This window comes from Python bivittatus, unplaced genomic scaffold (genome assembly GCF_059951505.1).
Source record: "Python bivittatus isolate LINGU-HERP-01145 unplaced genomic scaffold, Pbiv_v1 ctg000700_np1212, whole genome shotgun sequence".
In the NCBI taxonomy this organism is placed as follows: Eukaryota; Metazoa; Chordata; class Lepidosauria; order Squamata; family Pythonidae; genus Python; species Python bivittatus.
In genome coordinates, this window is record NW_028277098.1 from 53,575,717 (window position 1) to 53,595,522 (window position 19,806).

At 40.2% G+C, this 19,806-nt stretch overlaps 1 pseudogene; it reads right to left on the reverse strand.

The window, feature by feature from the left end:
• Nucleotides 1-338: 338 nt before the first annotated feature.
• Nucleotides 339-2,010, reverse strand: LOC112540836 (small ribosomal subunit protein uS5-like; annotated as a pseudogene).
• Nucleotides 2,011-19,806: the final 17,796 nt, after the last annotated feature.

A 19,806-nucleotide genomic window follows, 5' to 3' on the forward strand; every position in this document is an offset into this window, starting at 1 on the left:
CCTTTATTATTTTTATAAATAACTCAAGGTGGCAAACATACCTCATACTCCTTCCTCCTCCTATTTTCCCCACAACAACAACCCTGTGAGGTGGGTTGGGCTGAGAGAGAAAGAGTGACTAGCCCAAAGTCACCCAGCTGGCTTTCATGCCTAAGGCAGGACTAGAATTCAGTCTCCTTAACCATTAGACCAAACTGGCTCTTTTGTAATTGAAGCTTAGCCATCTTCTCCATAATCTTACCAAGAAATGGAGAATGGCCAGTAATTATTTAAGACTGTTGGGTAAAGAGATTTTTTTAAAAGAAATTCATTAATTTATTTGTAATGTGCAGGATATTTTAGATAGTTGTCTGGGTTCTCTGCACAGACACTGTAGTGATGTGGGTCTTTGCCAGATGATCAGTGAACTCCTGTTAAGGAGATTTGGTGAAAACAAAATCTCTTTCTTTCCAGAGATCAGGAGTCAGGTAAATATAGGTCTTTGAGAAGGCATCAAAGGTGGCATTAGCAATATCCCCCAAGACCACAGTGCAGCTTCTTGCAAAGCTGATCAAGTTGTCAGTTGTTTATTCCAACCATCATCAGTTATTTCTTGGGAACTGGGGCAGTCACAATCCTGTGTCATGTACTGCAGGAATGAGGTGCGCTGGGATGGACCCGCAGCAGTCTGTCACCTTGCATGGTACAGTATGAGGCTTTCCAGTCCTATCCTCCAATGGCCTTATCTCACTGGGATGATAGTTTTGCCAGGATGATGTCCCGAATTTTTTTTTAGAGTTTTTTAACCCAGGACCAATATGACCACTATGATCTGCAGTGTTAACAAAGACTTTGAACCTGGTACAATACTAGCACATCTTTACTTCTGCACTAGTGTGCTTTTCAAAACCTAACCCTTCAGAGAAGAGCTTTTTTTTCCAGAGATGGCTTTCTAGGGAAGATCTGCACCACCACTTCCTCAACACATGTAGCCATGCCCTTCCACCATGTTTTCTCTAGCTAAGTCCTTCTTAGTTTTAAACAGGTTATTGTCACATAATTTTAGACAAGGGTACTGCTGTTGAGGCAAACTTTTCAAGTCCATTTCTTAGCTTTTACACATACCTTAAGCACTTTTATCTTGTTTTGACTGTATATTGGGAATGAGAAGAAAAACTGATTTTGTGGGGTTTTGAATGTTACAACATTTAGAAGGGCTGCCATTATTTTAAATAAGTGTCTGCCTGCCTTCTACTAAGCACAGGCTACTATTATTATGGAAAGTCGTTTAGTGTCTATGGCAAAAACACATTTCTAGAATCCATTTTCTTTAAGAGGTGCAGTATTAATTCTCCCTGTACAAAAAATCAGTACAGTGATTCAGTTCAAAGACAATTCAGTCAAATCTCTGAGCTGACTTTCTGAATCAACCTGGAAAATCTAACCCACTGTGAATTGATTGGATTGTTTCCCACACGCATAGAAACAGCTTTTCATAGAATCAGCATTGGAAGGGACCTAAGAGGTCATCAAGTCCAACCTCCTGTACACTGCAGCATTCACTACACCATCCCTGACAGATGATTCTCCAGCCTCTGTTTGAAAACCTCCAGTGAAGGGGAAGAAACTGCTCCATGAGGTCACCTATTCTACTTATCGACAGCACTTACTGTCAAGAAGTTCTTCCTAATGTCTAATCTGTATTTACATCCTTGAAGTTTCATCCCATTAGTCTTACCCTCTGGACTGAGTGAGAATAAGGCCAAACCCTCTACAAAGTTACAGCCCTTCAGATATATGAAGACAGCTATCATGTCCCTCTTAACCTTCTCTTCTGCAAGCTAAACATATCTAGGTCTTTTAACAGTTCCTTGTAGGACTTGCTTTCCAGTCCTTTCACCATTTTTTTAGTCCTTCTCTGGCAGAGTAGGGCAAGATAATTATTTCCTGCAATCTGGACTCTCTGCTCCTCTTGATGCTCTTCACGATGTTGTTGGCCTTGTTTGCAGCTATGTTACACTGTTGGGACATATTGAGCTTGTAATCCACAAGTACTCCCAAGTCAATCTCACATGTGCTGCTCTTAGCCAGATTTTCCCCATCCCTTACACTTTTCTTTCATTTTTCTTACCTAAATAAATGACTTTACTTTTCTCCCTGTTAAGTTTCATTCTATTTGTTTCTGCCTACTGTTCTAGCCTAAGTCTTTTGGAATTTTTTTCCTCACCTCCCAAATATTGGCCATCCCTCCTAGTTTTGTATTGTCTAAATTTAGTAAGCATTCTCTCATCCATATCATTTATAAAATTGTTGAACAGCACTGGGCCCAGAACAGAGCCTTGTGGCACTCCCCTCGAGATTTTCCTAAATTGATTCAGAAATCTATATTAAGTTGATTGGATCCTACTAAATGGATTTAAATATTCAACTAAAAACAGGTCAGTTTTTCAAACTGATTTGAATTATTGGATCAAAGTGCAGCTGTTTTCCAAACCGATCTGTCAATTTGAGTTGGGTTTTGCCTGATTTGCCTTGCCAAATTCATGAGACAGAAGTCACTGTTTGAAACATGCTGTTCTACAGTGATTAAAAAAAAAAAAGATACCAAAGTGACTTGAAAACAAACTACTATTTCAGAGATGAAATACAGCATCTGTCCATTCAGACCTGTTTGCAGGGAACAAAAAGAAATTTCCTCAGTTTGAGGAGAGATCTCTACAAAGACCAGTGAAGTTTCATCTGATTTATCATTCATTCATTTATGGGTGCCTTCAAGTCAACATTGACTCCTGGCGGCTGCCTGGACAAGTCTCTGCAGTTTTCTTGGCAAGATTTCAGAAATAGGTTGCCACTGCCTTCTTCCTAGGTCTGAGAGAGAGTGACTGGCCCAAGGTCACCCAGCTGGCTTTATGCCTAAGACGGGACTAGAACTCATGGTCTCCTGGTTTCTAGCCTGGCACCTTAACTACTACACAAACTGGTTCTCTGATTAACCTAGGTGGCAGTAACTAAATCAGATGCATATATCTCTTCCTCCCTTGACATCCAGGATATTCCCAACCTTCAGGGGATATTCAGTGCTTCCCAGAAAAGCTCCAGTCACCAACCAACCTCCTGATACAACAAGGCAACCTCACTTCTGGACCATTGCTCTGAGGGAGCCTCGCTGGGAGATGAGCTGAAATGCCTGCAGAAAACCTGATGGGTACCTTGGTACTGCTCTCCCAAAGTCTGGAGAATCCAACTACTAAGTAAATATTTCATCTACTTCACAGTCCATTTTTGAGCTGAAAACATTTACCCATAAATCTCAGATGAGATTGTTTAAAAGATAAATCAGGGTGATAAACTTATATAATCAATTTAAAAAACCTCATCGTGGTATTTGTTTTTCATTCATGCCTGGCATATCTTGCAGCCTTCCAGTTATCTAGAGTTGCTTGTTTGTGCACCTGCCTTAGTGAATTCACAAGCATGGATTGTAGAGTTATACATCTTTCTTGGAGAGTGAGTCAGTTCTGCTGGTGAGCCAATGTTTGCTGATGCAAAACAATGACACCATTGAGATTCCCTTAGTCTTAACTGACAGAGGGAGGAGTGAGGCAGAGGCTTTCACTCGTGCTTTGAAAGGATGTGTGAACCATTCCAAAAATAGCTCAGTGCTGAGTCATGCTCAGTTCTGCATTAACCGGGCAAGGAAAAATGGAGGGGAAGGAGGGAAGTAAAGCTATTGATGAAATATGCCCTCCTACACACAGTCAATTTCATGGCACAAAAGATCTTTTTAATGTAAGGATACTTGAAAGAATGGATCTATTTGTTCTTAAGACTTGCTTATGGAACCCAATGCAAAAAGATGCCATTAAGGCCAATAACTCTCAGTAACTGGTTGAAGGCATTAACTACTCAATTATAATACCAATAAACAAAGATATGGCAGGAATTTTTTTTAAAAAAGGTCAGAACCTTTTGGAGAAAAGACAGTTCAATGTGCACCAGGATGTGACATAGGTCACTTCCCCATCATTGTTTCCACACCCTACTTCCTCAAAAGAAATTTGAAAGTAGCCCCCAGTTGTCTTCATTTCTGATGTTTCAGAAATACAGAGAACAAGTGGCAAAAATCACTGCCTGCACTGTTTCCACAGTTCCTACAGCAATAAAAATCCACACACAAGAGACAGAAATGAAATGAATCAAGAAGAACCCAAGCAGCTGGGCACTTGGCACGGCCCTTGCCAGAGAGGAGAACACAGCCAGGACCTTTTCAATTCCACCCCTGCTTTCTTCCCTCTCCTATTGAAGAAAACTGCAGAGTTCCCAAGCCACCCTTTCCCTTTTTAGCTACTGCAGCTGAACATCAGAAGCTAGGATGAAGGAAAAGATTCAGACTTCCAAACTCTGCAGAACTCCAGTAGTTGCAGCTCTAACCAGCTGCAGAAAGGGGTCACTTGCACTGCAGCTGAGCTGGTGATAAATCAGTTCACTTCTTGAAAACAGAAAATGGCCTGGGATCCAATCTAGCACAACTGTAAACACGTGTGTGCAAGTAGTCATAGTCTCCATTATAATGGAGGAACACTGGCCCTTTGGCTTTATGCTGAGGAGATTAAATTAGTCATTATGATATTAGGAAGGAAAGAAAGCAAATCATGTGATAAGTCTGGCCAAAAATGTTTTACAGTGGTTCTGCTCCTTCCTGAGCAGTCAAGAATGAGTGATTAAGCCTCTGACCTCTAATCACTCATTTATGGGGTGGCACATGGCTCACCTTTCTCCTCACAGCTGTCTAACATCTGTATGAAGCTGCTAGAACGTGCTATCCATTGGTTCAATATGAGGCTGATACCCAGCTGTACTGTATACCCAGGCCATACAGGAGTTGCAGTAGAAATGCTTACCCAGTGTTTGAAGACTATGAGGGACCAGAAGGGTAAAACAGGCTGGAACAAAATCCTAGCAAGACATAGTTAGTTCTCATTCAGAAACCACCTGGTTCCTCGGAGATTCCTACTTCAGCTCTGATGGAGCAGGTCTGCGACTGTGGGATACTCTTAAATTCATGGCTTCTGCTTGATCAGCAGGTGGAGACTATAGCCAGGAGGGCTTTTGATCTTTTGTTAGTTGCAGTCCTTTTTGGAGCAGGGGTCCTGGTGATTGTTATTCATGCCTTCATTACCTTGAGATCTGATTACAGGGAGCTTTCCTTGAAGATAACTCAGAAGCTATAGCTGGTGCAAAATGCAACCACCTGCCTGCTGATACATGACAGCAATTGCAAAATAACCCCTGTGTTGTAGGAACTGCACTGGCTGATAGTTTTGCTTCCAGGGCTGATTCAAGGTGCTACTTCTTATTAAATCCTTTATGTCTTGGGTCCTTGTAATCCATGAGACATCTTCTTTGACTACATATGTTAAAGTATCCCTTCCTAGGTTGGGCATTCAACATAAGAAGGAATACTTTGGATGCCTCCCCAACCTGAGTGTCAGGAGCAAGAAACCAAAAACATGCTTTCTGGATGGCAGCTTTGGCCTTGCGTAACTGTTTCCCCATCCCAGTGTTTGGATGACCTCCATATTTTTAGCTTTTAGAAAGGCAGGTTTTTTCCCCCTGGATGTTTGGAGTTAAAGTAACAGTTGCTGGATTGCTGTTCGTTTTTAAATGGGTTGATTTTTAATTTGAATTCAGTGTGAATGATTTCTTAAATGATTATGGTTTAAATGTTTTGCACTTTAATGGATTGCTGAGGCCTGTATTTTTGTTAACCACCCTGAGTTTCTCAGTGGGGTGGAATACACATTTTGTAAGTAAATCTAAACTGGTTTGCTTCCCGGATGTGTTGGGATTACAACTCCCAGAATTCCCAGTCCACATAGGCTCTCCTGTTGCCAAAACCAGAATGGTCCTTGGGTAGGTACAAATGGAAAAAGGCTCATAGAAGACATTCAGTTGGGGAACACTTCAGGCTAATATTTAAGAGAAAAGGACAAATTACTTTTCTAAACTAACAGCTATTATTTCATTTTTTGAAAGATCCTGTATTCTTTTAAAATGCTACTTTTAATCTGCTGCTGCTTGATTAATCAAGAGAGAGAGAGAATTTTTAACTGATTCACTGAACTGATTCGTCAATTAAACCTGCAGGCCTGTCATTAAGACTGGTTGAGTCAAGAGGTCAGGCAGAATGGTGGAAACATATAAAAAGGAAGAAGATGACTATATGTCAGGGGATACCGGTTAGCATGGTGCAAGTGGAAATAATTGTGTGCTCTCCAGGAAATTGTTATTTTTGCCTTGTAAGGGAAACCTCAATAATGGTTAGATCATTACTGATGACTTATTTGCTCCCTACAAAAAGCAGAAGCTGTCTGCAGGGGAGTCCCTAGGATATTTGTAGTAACAAGAAAGCCTAGCTTGGTTGCTAAGTGACTTGCTCTCCCTATCAACTTTGCTGTGGCTGAAGGACTAAGGTGAGGCCAAGTAGTTGCACATGAAGTCCCAAGGAAGGGTTGTCATCTTTTTCCTGACAACAGGTTTAGTTGGATTTTGTTTGTTAACTAAGTACAAAGAGAGAAGTTTTATAGGACTTTCTGGCATTGGGTTCCTTAGCGTTGGGGGAGCTGTACTTGTTGATTTCTGCCTATCATGTAACAATAAACAAGGTAAGGTAATAGGATGGGATATGCGGTCTTCCAAGTGCAAAGATAAGATACATTTAGGCTACTCATTAAAAATATATGTATCTTCCAACAAAAGTTTCATATGTCTTGATGTTGCTCCAGAAAATAGACCTTGACTCATTTCAATCTGGCTTCAAGCCAGGGATTGATACTGAAATAGTCTTAACTGCTTTTTTGGATGGCTTTTCCAAATGACAATTGAGGTAGTCCATTACTGGTCACTTTCCTGAATTTCTTCATAGCTTTTGATATCATTGACATCATATCCTGATGGATTGACTCAGGATTGGAAGCGTGATAAAATAATTGTGCCACACCTACCAACAGGATCTTGGTAGGCATAATGCCAATTTTGGTATTTGGCAATGTTCCTTTTAAATTTCTATTTAAAACTCATAGAAGAGATCATCAGAGGATTTGGTGCAAAGCACTATGGTGATTTCTTGTCATTTAAGTCAGTCTACCTAGGTGGTAGATCAATGCTTGGAGACAATTATGTTTGGATGAAAGCTTATATATTAGACTGAATTCCCTAAAGTTGAAGCACTTCTGAATGGGTGGTTCTTAAGTCCTGCAACACAGTCCTATTCTGCTTGCATTATACTTCACATGATAGAATGAGTGCTTGAAAGTTTCTGGGGTCAGCTTAAGATTGGTACTGCTGCTATTTTCTATCTGAATGTTATTGTGTTCACAGCATTTTACTTGTCTCATAATTTTGTATATAAGTTTTAAGGGTTTTGGTTGAATTATTCCATTTTCAAATTATCTGTTTTTAATTGCATGTTTTAATTAATTATTTTAACATTTTAATTCAATTATATCCTTGCTTTGGGATTACTAAAAAATCAGGATATAAATTGTATAAATAAATCATTGTCTGATAAAACTCATTGAACTGGCTCTATCATTGGAGGCTAAGGTGGCCTCAACACCAAAATTGTACCCTTGATTAGCTTTGGCTGAGGCTCAAATTATGATTGTTTCTAAACTATGAGAGAATTAGCTCTGGTAACTTTTCACCAGTATTCTACTTTATGTGAGGTAGCCTTAAAAAAGAAAAGAAAAGAAATTTGGCAGTTTCAGCTGGTATAAAATGTTGCTTCAAGGAATCTGGACATGTCCATTTCCAATTTGTGGTGTTTGCATTTGCTTATAAGGACCTAATGATTTTGAACACAGGAATCTGAAGGAATGTATTATGCCATATTATGAGAAGTACATTGATCATGGACACAAGTAAGGTGTTCTCCATGGTGATCCTCCATCCCTGGAAAGACTGCTCTCAATAAATGTGTTTGTTGATTTTTTTAACATTAATGTTACCTGCTTTGGGATTCTTATGAAAGGCAAGATATAAGAAGAAATAAATATAAATAGGTTGGATACAGAGTAGCACTTACTAGAGCTCTGTTTGTCCTAGCTGTAGGAATGGGAAAGTGAATGTTACAATTCCTCCTTCCATGGGCAGTCCTTTTGTTCCTCCTGAAATGCTACTCCATAGGGCAGGCTTTCTCAGACTTGGCAACTTCAACTCCCAGAATCCCCCAGCCAGCATACTAGTTCTCCAGCCTTTTTGGCAGGGCTCTGCTGGACTCTAGCACTGGACAAGAACTGAAAAGATGGTCCAACTGTATTCAGCCTATTCATTATTGTGTGCTCATGCTTTATGTCCTCAATATGTTTTTTAAATATGTATTTCTTTCAGATCACAGCTTTTTTTTCTTTTACTGTTGTATGTCATCCTCTGTGGGTATAAATTGGCCATCTTCACTGCTCCTGTTGAAGTAGTAGTGAAGATGGCCAATTTATCCGTTGAGATAAGTTCTTGGCTGTCAGAGTAAGCTCAGATCATAAGTGCTGCAGAAATTACACGAACTTTCCATTCCATTCCATTATTTTTGTGGAAAGATATTCCAGCTTCATGTTCTGGTTTGGTTCAGCCTTTCATGAAAACAATTTTGGCTTAAAATGCAAACACATTTACAAAGAGGTTTCACTCATATGGGATCATGTCACATGTCCTATTTTAGAGAGAACAGTCCTCTATTTTAAGACATTGGTTGTGTTAATGCATTCCAATTGTTTGTTCTTAGGTTAGTGTGATCTGTGAACCCAACCATTGTGGTTTCAAAAAACATGATTTATAGTTTAATGATACACAAAATCAAATAACGATGGCTTTTTAAACAACAGTTAAAACAAAACATGGTTTAGTGTGATATGTGAACTCAGCCAATGTCTACTTTAGCTTTTCCCAACCTGGCATCCTGCAGATATCCTGGGACTGTAACTCCAAAATTCCCTTGTTAACCAAAGTGTAGGGAGCATCCTGATGTGCTAGGGATGGAGGGGAAGAGCAGTATCACCAATTTGCTTCCTGGTAAATTGGTGTTTTGTGAATGGCCATACTTTGGCAGTCATTTTTGAAAGAGACCCCTTAATATGCTCTCAAAATTTTAACTGTACAGCTTGTGTTTTCCCTAACACTGTATCTCTTCTATTCACTTTCTCCTTGCATTGATTATTATGACCATGCACTTTTTTCAAATTATAAAGCAGGAGTTATAAAATAAGACAGCTATGGATTATTGTTGGGACGAAAGGAATGGGGGCAGAGCCCCTTACTGGATCTGATCAGACTCTAAACAAAGAGGAGCTGTTTTCTTGGTTCCCCAAACTGTTTGTTTAGGCACAAACAAAGCTCCTTATAGTTGCCATCTGCACCCTGTCAGGGTCTGGCGTTCTCTCCTCTGTGCCATGGCTGGACAAGGCAAACACAGTGGCATCTTTCAGGCTGCGGCCAGAATATTCCAGCCTGTTCTGGATGCCTTCAACTGAATGGGGCTTCTCCAAGGAAAGTAAGCTATTATTCATTGGTTTAACATATCTCTCTGTCTGCCCTTGGACTGCAGTCCTGACAACAATTCTTACAAGAACATTATTAAAAAGAAAAATATTCAGATCGCAGATGTGGTCATGAAAATAATACAGAAATGAATAACCATAATCCAGTTAAAGCAATAGCCAATAGCTTCTTGTGTTGGCTTTACTTTCAGGCTCCCCCATCCTTCAAAAGGACCCTCTTTACTAGCTGGAATGAGAGCGTACTTAGGAAAGTGAAAAAGGCTGAAACAACAGCCTGCAAAGCCCAACCTCCGAGCCCATGTAGCAGACATATGTCCATAGCTAGTGCTATAGCCCAGCAAGGGACCTGTTTATGATCTGGGAAAAAAAGACAATATAACATTATTGGTGCTCTTAGTAGCTCATTGCCAATTAATATAGTAAATGCCCAGGTTGTTAAAAGAATACTTTTAAGCCTGTGTTAGTTTGGAGCAGTATTTATTAAAAGGGAACAACAACCTAGCCTCAAGCCAATTTAAGGAGTTCGGCACCCCACCCTGCAACTCTTCTTTGCCCTCTTTTTGAACAGCTGGGATGAGGTCACCAGTCTGAAATTTGAGCAATACTTAATGTGCAGCCCCAGTTTGTGCCGCAGACAATCTCAGGCTCATTTGCATAGTCTTCCGGTCCTTCTTGGGGTCATGGGGACAATTGGAGACCTTTGCAGGAATCAAGGAAAAGGGCAACTCTGCTCAAGAGAGTGAAATTGTTATTCTTAATTTCATACTATTTATTTATGAATGCTATTGGAATGGAGGAAACATGTTGTCTCAATAAAAAACTGAAACTTATCCTCCCCCCCCCCCCCAGCCCCAAAGCGGTGTTTCTCAACCTTGACAACTGGTGGCTGGGGAAGTCTGGGAGTTGAAGTCCACACATCTCCAAGTTGCCAAGGTTGAGAAACACTGCCCTAAAGGGTGTTTGAAAGGTCTCGAATATAATCTGTGTCCATGTCATTATTTATTTAAGGTTCACTACAAAAATCATATTGAAAAGTCCTTACTTTAAGGCTTTTAATCTAAAAGACATGACCGAACAAGCAAAATGAATGAGGAAGGAGGGAGAAAAAAGCAAACTATAACTTCTTAAAGTTATCATTTGATCAGCTCTCTCTTATCATAAGATGAAAATGGTTTAAGAACTGTTTTAAGGCTGCTGCTAGGTAACATGGAGATCCCAAAGGAAAATGGAATACAGGTAGTCCTCACTTAACAACTACTGTTGGGATAGGCAATTCCATTGCTAAGTGATGCAGTTGTTAAGTAAAACATCACATGACCATGCCTGACTTACAATGTCAGTCCTGCTGTGGTCATTAAGCGAATCACCCATGATTGTTAAGCATGATGTCATGTGACTGTTATTTGCAATTTTGCTGCCAGCTTCCCCATTGACTTTGCTTCTCAGAAACTGGCTCTGAAAGTTGCAAACGGTGATTGCAGAACCACAGGATGCTGCGACCATCATAAATGTGCACCAGTTGTGAAGCTGGCAGACAATTTGAATTGTGATCATGTGGCCACAGGGATGTTGCAATAGCTGTAAGTTTGAGGACTGGTTGTATATCTACTTTTTCAGCTCTGTCGTAAACAATCACTTTTCAAACAGTCACTGAACAAGGCAGTCGTTAACCAAGGACTACCTGTAGTCCTGCTCTCTCTCTCTCTCTCTCTCTCTCTCTCTCTCTCTCTCTCTCTCTCTCTCTCTTTCCTCCTTCCTTCCTTCTTCCTTTTTTCAATAAATAAATTTACTAATTTATATTTTATTTTATTGGAGTCTATTGCAATGGCTGAAGCCAGGCCCAAGACAACAGAGATGTTCTCTAATGGTACTTCCAGGTGACCAATATTTCTTCCACCTAAATCTTCTGAATTCACAATGAAAATAATGTAGGACTTGAGAGGACTGTTCTGACTGAGATACCAGGTCACTATGTACACAGCCAGATGGCCACATTAAAGTGCTATCCACCAGTTCTTGAGCTGGCAGAAAATTTGCTACCCTAATGGTTGAGCCCTCTTTGCTAAAGCAGCAAGGCTGGTGAGTGGTGCTGTTCTTACTTATTTAATTTAATGTGTCAAATTAAGACAGGTAATTGGTAGATTCCCAGGCTTTCTTTCCCTCCTCACCAAGCATCCCCCACAAGTGGGAAGAACAACCACTAATCATTCCCCCTATCAGGGAATGGGATGGGATGGGATGGGACTGGGTGAGTATAGGCAGGTGCATGTAATGGTGGGTTTGATTACCTGTCAAGTTGCCTAACTGGTTGCAAGTAGAGAGGTGTTCCATACTTGTGACTTGTCACTTGGCCTATTTCTGACCATGAATCTAGTGCCTTTCTGAAAGAGGGCTAAATTGGTATTCATAAGCAGCCTGGCCAACATAGAACTAGAACTAGAAGAACATAAGTGCCCATACGTCAGAATAGTCCTCAAACACATTTCTGATTGTACCAGGTAATCTGCTGGCCTTGTTTGCCTTCAAGATGATGGACAGCAAAGTTTTACAGATTTTTACAGAATGGGTGCTACTTTTATGCCACTACAGCTAATGGTAATTTACTTTTGCTTAGTTCCACTCATGGGATGGGAATGGGATAAAAGCAATGCCATTGAGATGAAAGGGGAAAATTAATTGGGGTTATGATGGCATATATGTGCCATGGTTAAATGAAGCAGAGATAGGGCCTAAGATAACCTAGGCTGAAACTTTGCAGTGATGTGAGAGCCAAAGATTGTGAAAATGTTTGTGACCTCTGCCTTGGTGCTTTTAATAACAGGTTGATCTACTTTTATTAAGAAGTCAGAACTGTTTATCTCTGTTCCTCAAATAGATTTACGTCTCATTTCAGCAGCTTAATCTGCTGTTGAAAGCCCAGGACCAGGCCAAGACAGATTTGTTCATTTTCAGTCACTTTCCAATGCTAGAAGAGAATTCATCCCTGGCTTTACCACTGTAGTTCTTACGAAGTCACTCCATATTCTGTGAAAACTCCAATAATAGGACAAATTATATAAATGAAATAAATGCCCAGAAAACAGAAAAATGCTGGGTTTGGAAATGATGTTCTTTAGTGCAAAGCCAATGTGTTTTTAAATTATTGTTCTTGGCACAAAGTAGTTCCAGACTTCAGCTTAGGCAATAGGCTTGTGTATCCCACACATGTATTCATCTTTTAACAGAGGCTATAGGAAATAGATTTCCTCTCTCTCTCTCTCTCTCTCTCTCTCTCTCTCTCTGGGTAATTCCATATCCTATGGTCCATCTACATATAATGTTTGGGAACTAGGAACTGGGTATAAAGCATAGAGAAAATAGTTGTCTCTTCAAGTCTAAAGGGGCAAATCCCATTCCAAAACACCTCTCAATGTAGAAATGGTGAGGATAATAACAATGCTGGAAAGAGGGGTTCCTTCAGGCACTATGATCAGAAAGCAAGACAGCCATGCACTGTGACTAGTGGTTTCTTAAAAACTAGCATTTGTCTTTCTCCAAAGGTATCCTTCAGCTCTGTTGGGACAACTCTCCAAATGCCCTGTCAGCCTGTGAACCCTGGTGTTATAGTAACAAACATCTGGAGGGCTCTAGATTGTAGAATATTGTTCTAGATCATGGACAACATTTAGAACTGTTCTTCATTGTAATGGCTTGGAGCCAGAGAAAGTTGCACATTGTGATCAGCCCAGGTACAACTTAACATGGTCAGGTCAGAATTGACAAGATATCACCAATATTTGCTGATCGGCCCAATAATATTTTCCTTGCAGAGATAAATGTCCTCACAGAGAAGCAGACAAGCTGGGTCTATACCTGGCTTCCAAGAAGCATCACAACCTATCAGAACAACCGTAGAGACATATCTGATTCTGGAGCAATGGACAAGAATAATGGTGAAATGAACTCTCTCATTTCTGGCCCAAACAAAGGAGAATATGATTCAAAGGGTCTAAATGCTGCTGCTATATAAAGTATCTCAAAAAGAAGAACATAGATTTGTGGTTTGTGTTCTTTTTTTATTATTATCATATCACATAAAGAACCATGTTTTGAAAACCGTTTGTGATGTTGTCCCACCTAATTACCTGGTTCAAGAAGGTTGCTTTTCTACTAATCTGGACAGAATTTAAAAAAAAAAAATTGCTCCATGTACTCATAAAAACCTTCCCAAATTAGCTTCTCTGAGGTATCTCTGAACACATGACAGGGTCATGCCACATGCTGCTTCTTAACCATAGTGACTCTTGTTTTGTCTGTACATCCTTCTTGCATGCCAGTCCTTTCCATCAGACAATTGCTACATTTTCTTTCTATGGACATAAATAGCTAAATGACAGAGAAATGTTATCACATGGTAGAGCTAGAAATAGCACAACACTTCATGAAACATACTGTGTGACATATCACACCTATCATGTGGTATTGTTTCTCAACGTTTCCTGTGTGGATAGAATGTAATTCTAATTATGCAGAAATCTGCTATATTAGACATGCTACTTTTCCAGAAAGTGAGTGGGAAATATATTCTTAGTGCAAAAGTTACGGTTACTCTACCTCCTCCACAATTCAGTACATATAAAGGTAGAGAAAACCATACTGTAGCATTGCTAAAGGAACATCTGTAGGTTACTGAGGTTAGATGCACTCAGATGGACTTCTGATTTCTACACACACACCAACACACACACACCAGAGTCTGAGCCTGCAAGGATCACTTATTCATCCATAAAACTTGTAGAGAAGTCTGCAGGACCAGCTCAGATCTTTGCCTTATCTGTTTGGAGGTACAAGCCTGCCCACTCCCCCTTGGTCACTAGTCAGCTTCCACCTTAGCCATTTCTCTTCTAGTATTTGCCTTCTTTATTAGCAATTGGTTTCCTGAGTTCCTTTCATATCTGTCACTTCGTCTTCTCTAATTTGGATGCCAACATCTCTCTAGGCTTCCAAAAAGTAGACCTCCACTATTTTATTTGGGGCAGAACGGGGATGTTTTGATGCTAATCCCCTCTGAGAGTATTCTGAAATGTGTTTTTAGCTTATTGCAGCATCCAAGGAATAATGAGGGATGTTGAACTGGGCTGTTTAGTTGCCAGTTTCTTTGTAGTTACTGTAGTTAGTTGTCAGTTTCCCATCCCCTGAAAGTTGGTTGCTCAGCATCTAGTCAGTTCCAATTATGCAGCTTTTGAGGACTGAATTAGTTGTATTATCATAGCTCAGTCTGCCTCCCTCTTCTCTAGGGCTATTTCTGCCTTGGTGCCTCCTCAGATGCTCCTTTATTTCACATCACTTTAACCTGGGAGGCCCAAATGAGGCACGGGAGAAGGATCAGACAAGCCAGCCTAGACAGACTATTGAAGTGACCCCCTTGATTGGTGGGGGCTTTTCTGACTAGCAGGATATGTGCTGAAAGGATATGGCAGCAAAAGCAGAGGAGAAAACCATTCACCTTGCCCATATGAGTAGTAAGTTCCCAAACCAGAACATCATGATTTGGCAGTGTCTTAGAACAGACACATTGGTGTCAGGTTAGAGATTGCCAATGGGGGGAGCAAATTTTAGGCTGGCATTTTTTAATGAAGACTTAAGGGTAGGTGGATAGAAGTTTAATTCACTACTTAGGAAAGGCCCCTCCAGTTGCATGCCTCCTTTTACCCTAGAATCTTGGAGGGAGGGAGGGAGGGAGGGAGGGAAAGATGCCACATTTCCTGTAGCCATATTTCTGTTCCTTGTTTGCCAGATATTTGAAGGAGAATTCAGCTAGTAAAGTGAATAGAATGCAAAGTTTATATAATATTGAAATTAAAATTAAGTATAGAACTAATACTCATATAGGTACGTAATCATGATACTCTATCCTTCAAAATAAAAAATTATTCAATATAATAAAAATCATCTTTGGCCAAAAAATGTAATGCATGATAGCACCATGTAACAATTAAACTTACAGATTTGAGATGTTACATCTCATATTATTTTATTGCCACCTCAAATAATGTGTCCACAGGTCCAGCCTATTGTGCTAGATGTGATGGAAATGCAGTTCCTTCAGCTTATAGGTAGTCCTTGGGTTACAATGGCAATTGGGACTAGAATTGCTGTCACTAAGCAACACAGCCTTAAAACGTGATGTCATGTGACTGTGTCACTTAGCGGTGGCAATTCTGGCAATCCTGGTTGCCGTTGTTAAGCGAGGACCTCATGTGACCATGATTTCCAACTTCCTACTGGCTTCCCCATTGTCTTTGCTTGTGGGAAGCCAGCAAGAAACATCAGAAATCACAAACATGTGACTGTGGCTTGCTGCGATCTCATAATCACAAGGCAGGCACCCAGATCACAATCATGTGACCACGGGGATGCTGCAATGGCCGGAACTCCAAGGACCCATCATAAGTCCCCCTCATTCAGAAGTTTGAATGGTCCCTGAATGAGTGGTCATAACCCAAGGACCACCTGTATAACTTTCTGTTCACACTCAGCACCTCTAATCATGGCACACAGGTTTATTTTGCTCAAAATAAATAGAAATGAATAAGTAACAAGCATCTGTGTACCCCAAAACACCTGTAAGCCACTTCAGGTCATATATCTCTAGGACCAGGGCCTTAATCATCTCCTTGATGTGATCTTGTGCAGCTCAAAGCTCTTGATGGGCTTCTTCAAGATCATTCTTTATTTTCAACTGGATTTGAACTGGGAAATACTTCAAAGGAAAGAAACGTGTGTTGGTTCAGGGAGGGTGCACAGTGAAAATCCAAAATCAAAATGACATAAAACGTGTAAATTTTCAAGTTCCCTTAATTTGTACAATGTTACCAAAAACAGAAGAAAGAAGAAAGGAAATCCAAAAATTAGGTTAAATTCATAGGTTTAACCTATGAATTTGCAGTTCAGTTTCAAAATGGAGGTTTTGCTGTAAATGTGAACTTGGTGTTAAATGTTGTTGGTATCAGATTACAACCAATCTTTAGAGGCAAAGAACATTGTTGTAACCTTTCAAATAGAGTTCAGTGATCTGTAAGGTAGACACCTGGATGGCCATTCAGTAATCCAAACTGCAATTGTATTATTTTATATTTTTAATATCTCATATACTTATGTCATCTATTCCTGGTTTAATATATATAGCTTAATTTTAGTGCCTATATTTTCATTTCTTTACATTTTATAAACATTTTCATTTTGGACTCAGGCTGTTTGCTTTATTTTCCTAGAATGCTGCATTTTAATTTTCTCATTATTGCTTCTTTGGGTTTTTCTTTGTCTGCTTATACATCTCCAGAATTTCATTCCCTGCTTTTGCATCATTTCCTTGCAAGTTTCTCAGTGATTCTGCAACATCCTCCATAACGTTCACTTTGCAATGATGACTACCTCAGTGCATGACTTTTCTACTTCACTTATTCTTACTTCTTTTCGAACAGCAAACTGAGTTGTGAAGCTGTTGAAGTTCCTTCAGAATGGCCTAGTAACACTAGGCAAATATATCTGAAAACAAGCTTTGCAGCACCATCACCAGTCTTCTGCTTGCAATTTAAATTGAGGCTCTGTTGAGTTTAACTGCTCATTTGGTAGTTGGCCAGCCTGCATTACTCTGAAAGACACCTGCTTCTGTTTGACAATTGGTTGATACTTGACTATTATATTGATGAAATTGGTTTGATTTTTTTAAAAAGAGATATTCAATTTATTTGGGAAAAAAATCCTTAGGTATATCAGATGGCATGATATATATCATGTAGGAACACTTTAAAAAAACATGTTGATGATGATGATGATGATGATGATGATGATGATGATACATTACATTTACATGCCACCCAACTCCCAATGACTCTGGGCTTCTAACAACATTGAAACCAAGCAACCAAGCCCACCCCCCCAACATAGATAACAAAAATCCAGCACACCATAAACACACATAACAGCTATAGCAGCAGATAGAATAATTCACAACACGTATATTGATGGCTCAAACAACATCCTGGCCCAGGGCTCAAGGGAAAACCAGGTCTACAGGTTGTTTCTAAAGGCCAACAGGATCAGTGCCATCCAGATCTTGGGGGGTGGGGAGGGATGCTGTTCCATAGGACAGGCACAGCAACAGAGAAGGAATATTTCCTAGGTCCCTCTAGATGGCACTGTTTAATAGACAGGACCCAGAGCATGCCAATCCTGCCTGATCTTTTTTATGGGCAGAGATCATGTGAAACACGTGGTCCCTCCAATATTCTGCCCCTCTCCTGTGAAGGGCTTTGTAGGTGATAACTAGTCCAGCACCTTGAATTGTACCTGTAAGCTGACTGGTAACTAATGCAGATTGTGCAGCAACTTCCTGTGCTGCCATATTCTGGTCCAGCCATAGCTTCCAAGTGGTCTTCAAGGGCAGCCACATGTACAATGCATTGCAGTAATCCAGGCAAAAGGTCACCAAAGCATGAGTGGTCATGACCCAGGCTTGGGGAAGAATGAATGCAATTGGTGCAAAAGATAGATTTGTGCAAAGGTCCTCCTGGCCACAGTTGCCACCTGCTCTTTGAACAGGAGCCTCAAGCGCAGAAGGACCTTCAGATGGCATTGCAGCCCCATTCAGAACCAGCGATATAAAATTGCAGTTTCACCATCCATAGCCATTTCCTGGGATTCTTGTAACTCCTCCCCTTCGTTCTCAGTAAATCTTGCTAAACAGAACTCTATGAGAATCATGTTTAGAAAAGAATCCCTTTTGGCTTTGGCAGCTGCCAAAGAGCGTGACATCCTGCTTATTCATTTCTAAGGAAGGGGCATTCACTACTGCACCCAGTAATTGGCTCCATTGTTGAATTGTTTTACTGTAAGAAAGTTTTTCCTAACAATCAACCAAAAATTCCTTCCTATAACATAAGGCCATTATTCACTATCCGACACATTTACCCAACAGCCAACATGTCTTGGCTTCTTCTATGTGATAGCACTTCAGTATGTAAAGGGTGCTAACACAGTCCTCTCAAACTGTTCCCCGCAATTCCCAATTCCCACATTACCGCTTCATAAGATTTAATTTCCACTCCCCAGATCAGCGTTCTTACCAGTCTTTCCACCTGATCCACTTTCTTGCAATGTTTCTTATAATGTGCTACCCAGACCTGGGTACGATACTTGAGATGCAATCCCAGGGTCATTATGAGTTGAGCAGCTTTATAAATATGATTTCAACAAACAAACAAACTGCAGAGCATGATAAAAGAAACAAAATTTATACTGGAGTTTCTTTAACTAGTTTTAATGCCCAGAATTAGGGGTTAGAATCAGAATCTTAAGAACTGAGATAAGAATCCTCCAGCCCTCCTTTATTAATGAGTTTATTAATCCAGGGTCTCTTGGCAGCTTTTTCCCCTAAGATCAGTGTTGTCCAAACTTGGCCACTTTAAGATGAGTGGACTTCAACTCCCAGAATTCCCCAGCCAGCCATGCTGGTTCCCCATCCATGGGAATTCTGGGAGTTGAAGTCCACTCATCTTAAAGTGGCCAAGTTTGGACAACACTGCCCTAAGATGTTTGCAGGAAGGACTAAAACTCTGATTATCTGATAAACCTGTAATGGGATCTCCCATCAGCTGATTGATAAAGATGTTCCTCTTTCTTTCTCATGGAATCTGACCAATGGAAAATGAAATGGAAATATTATTTCCTGCAATTGAGAAACTTTACTTCTGTTGATGCAACTGAAAATTGCACTTGTGTTTAGCAGCCACATCACACTGCTGATTCATTTTGTTCAACCACAATGTCAAAATCTTTTTCACATGTAAAATTACCAAACTAGCTTTGTCCCATCCTATACCTATACATTTGATTACTTTTTCCAGAATAAAGAACTTTGCATTTGCCTCTGTTACATTTCAGTCTATGGTCTTCAGTCCACTTCTCTAACTTAATAAGATCATCTTGAATGTTGTTTCTGTCTTCTAGAGATTTGTTTATTTATCTGCAGATTTGGTCAGCATTTCCTCCACTTTTTCATTAGGATCACTGGTGGCAAGTACTTCTTAAATACTGTCAATTATGAGGCATCCTGATTTCTTGAAAGTTTACTGTCAGTTTCTCAGTAGGAAGACCAGTCCATTAATGACAGGGGTGGCTGCTTCTCCCCCTGCCCCCATCTTTCCTTGCAACATGCAGAAGCAGAGAGAGTCTGCTTCTGCATATTGAAAGACTTCATCTTAGGGGTATCCACTGCAGAAGAATCAAAGAGGAA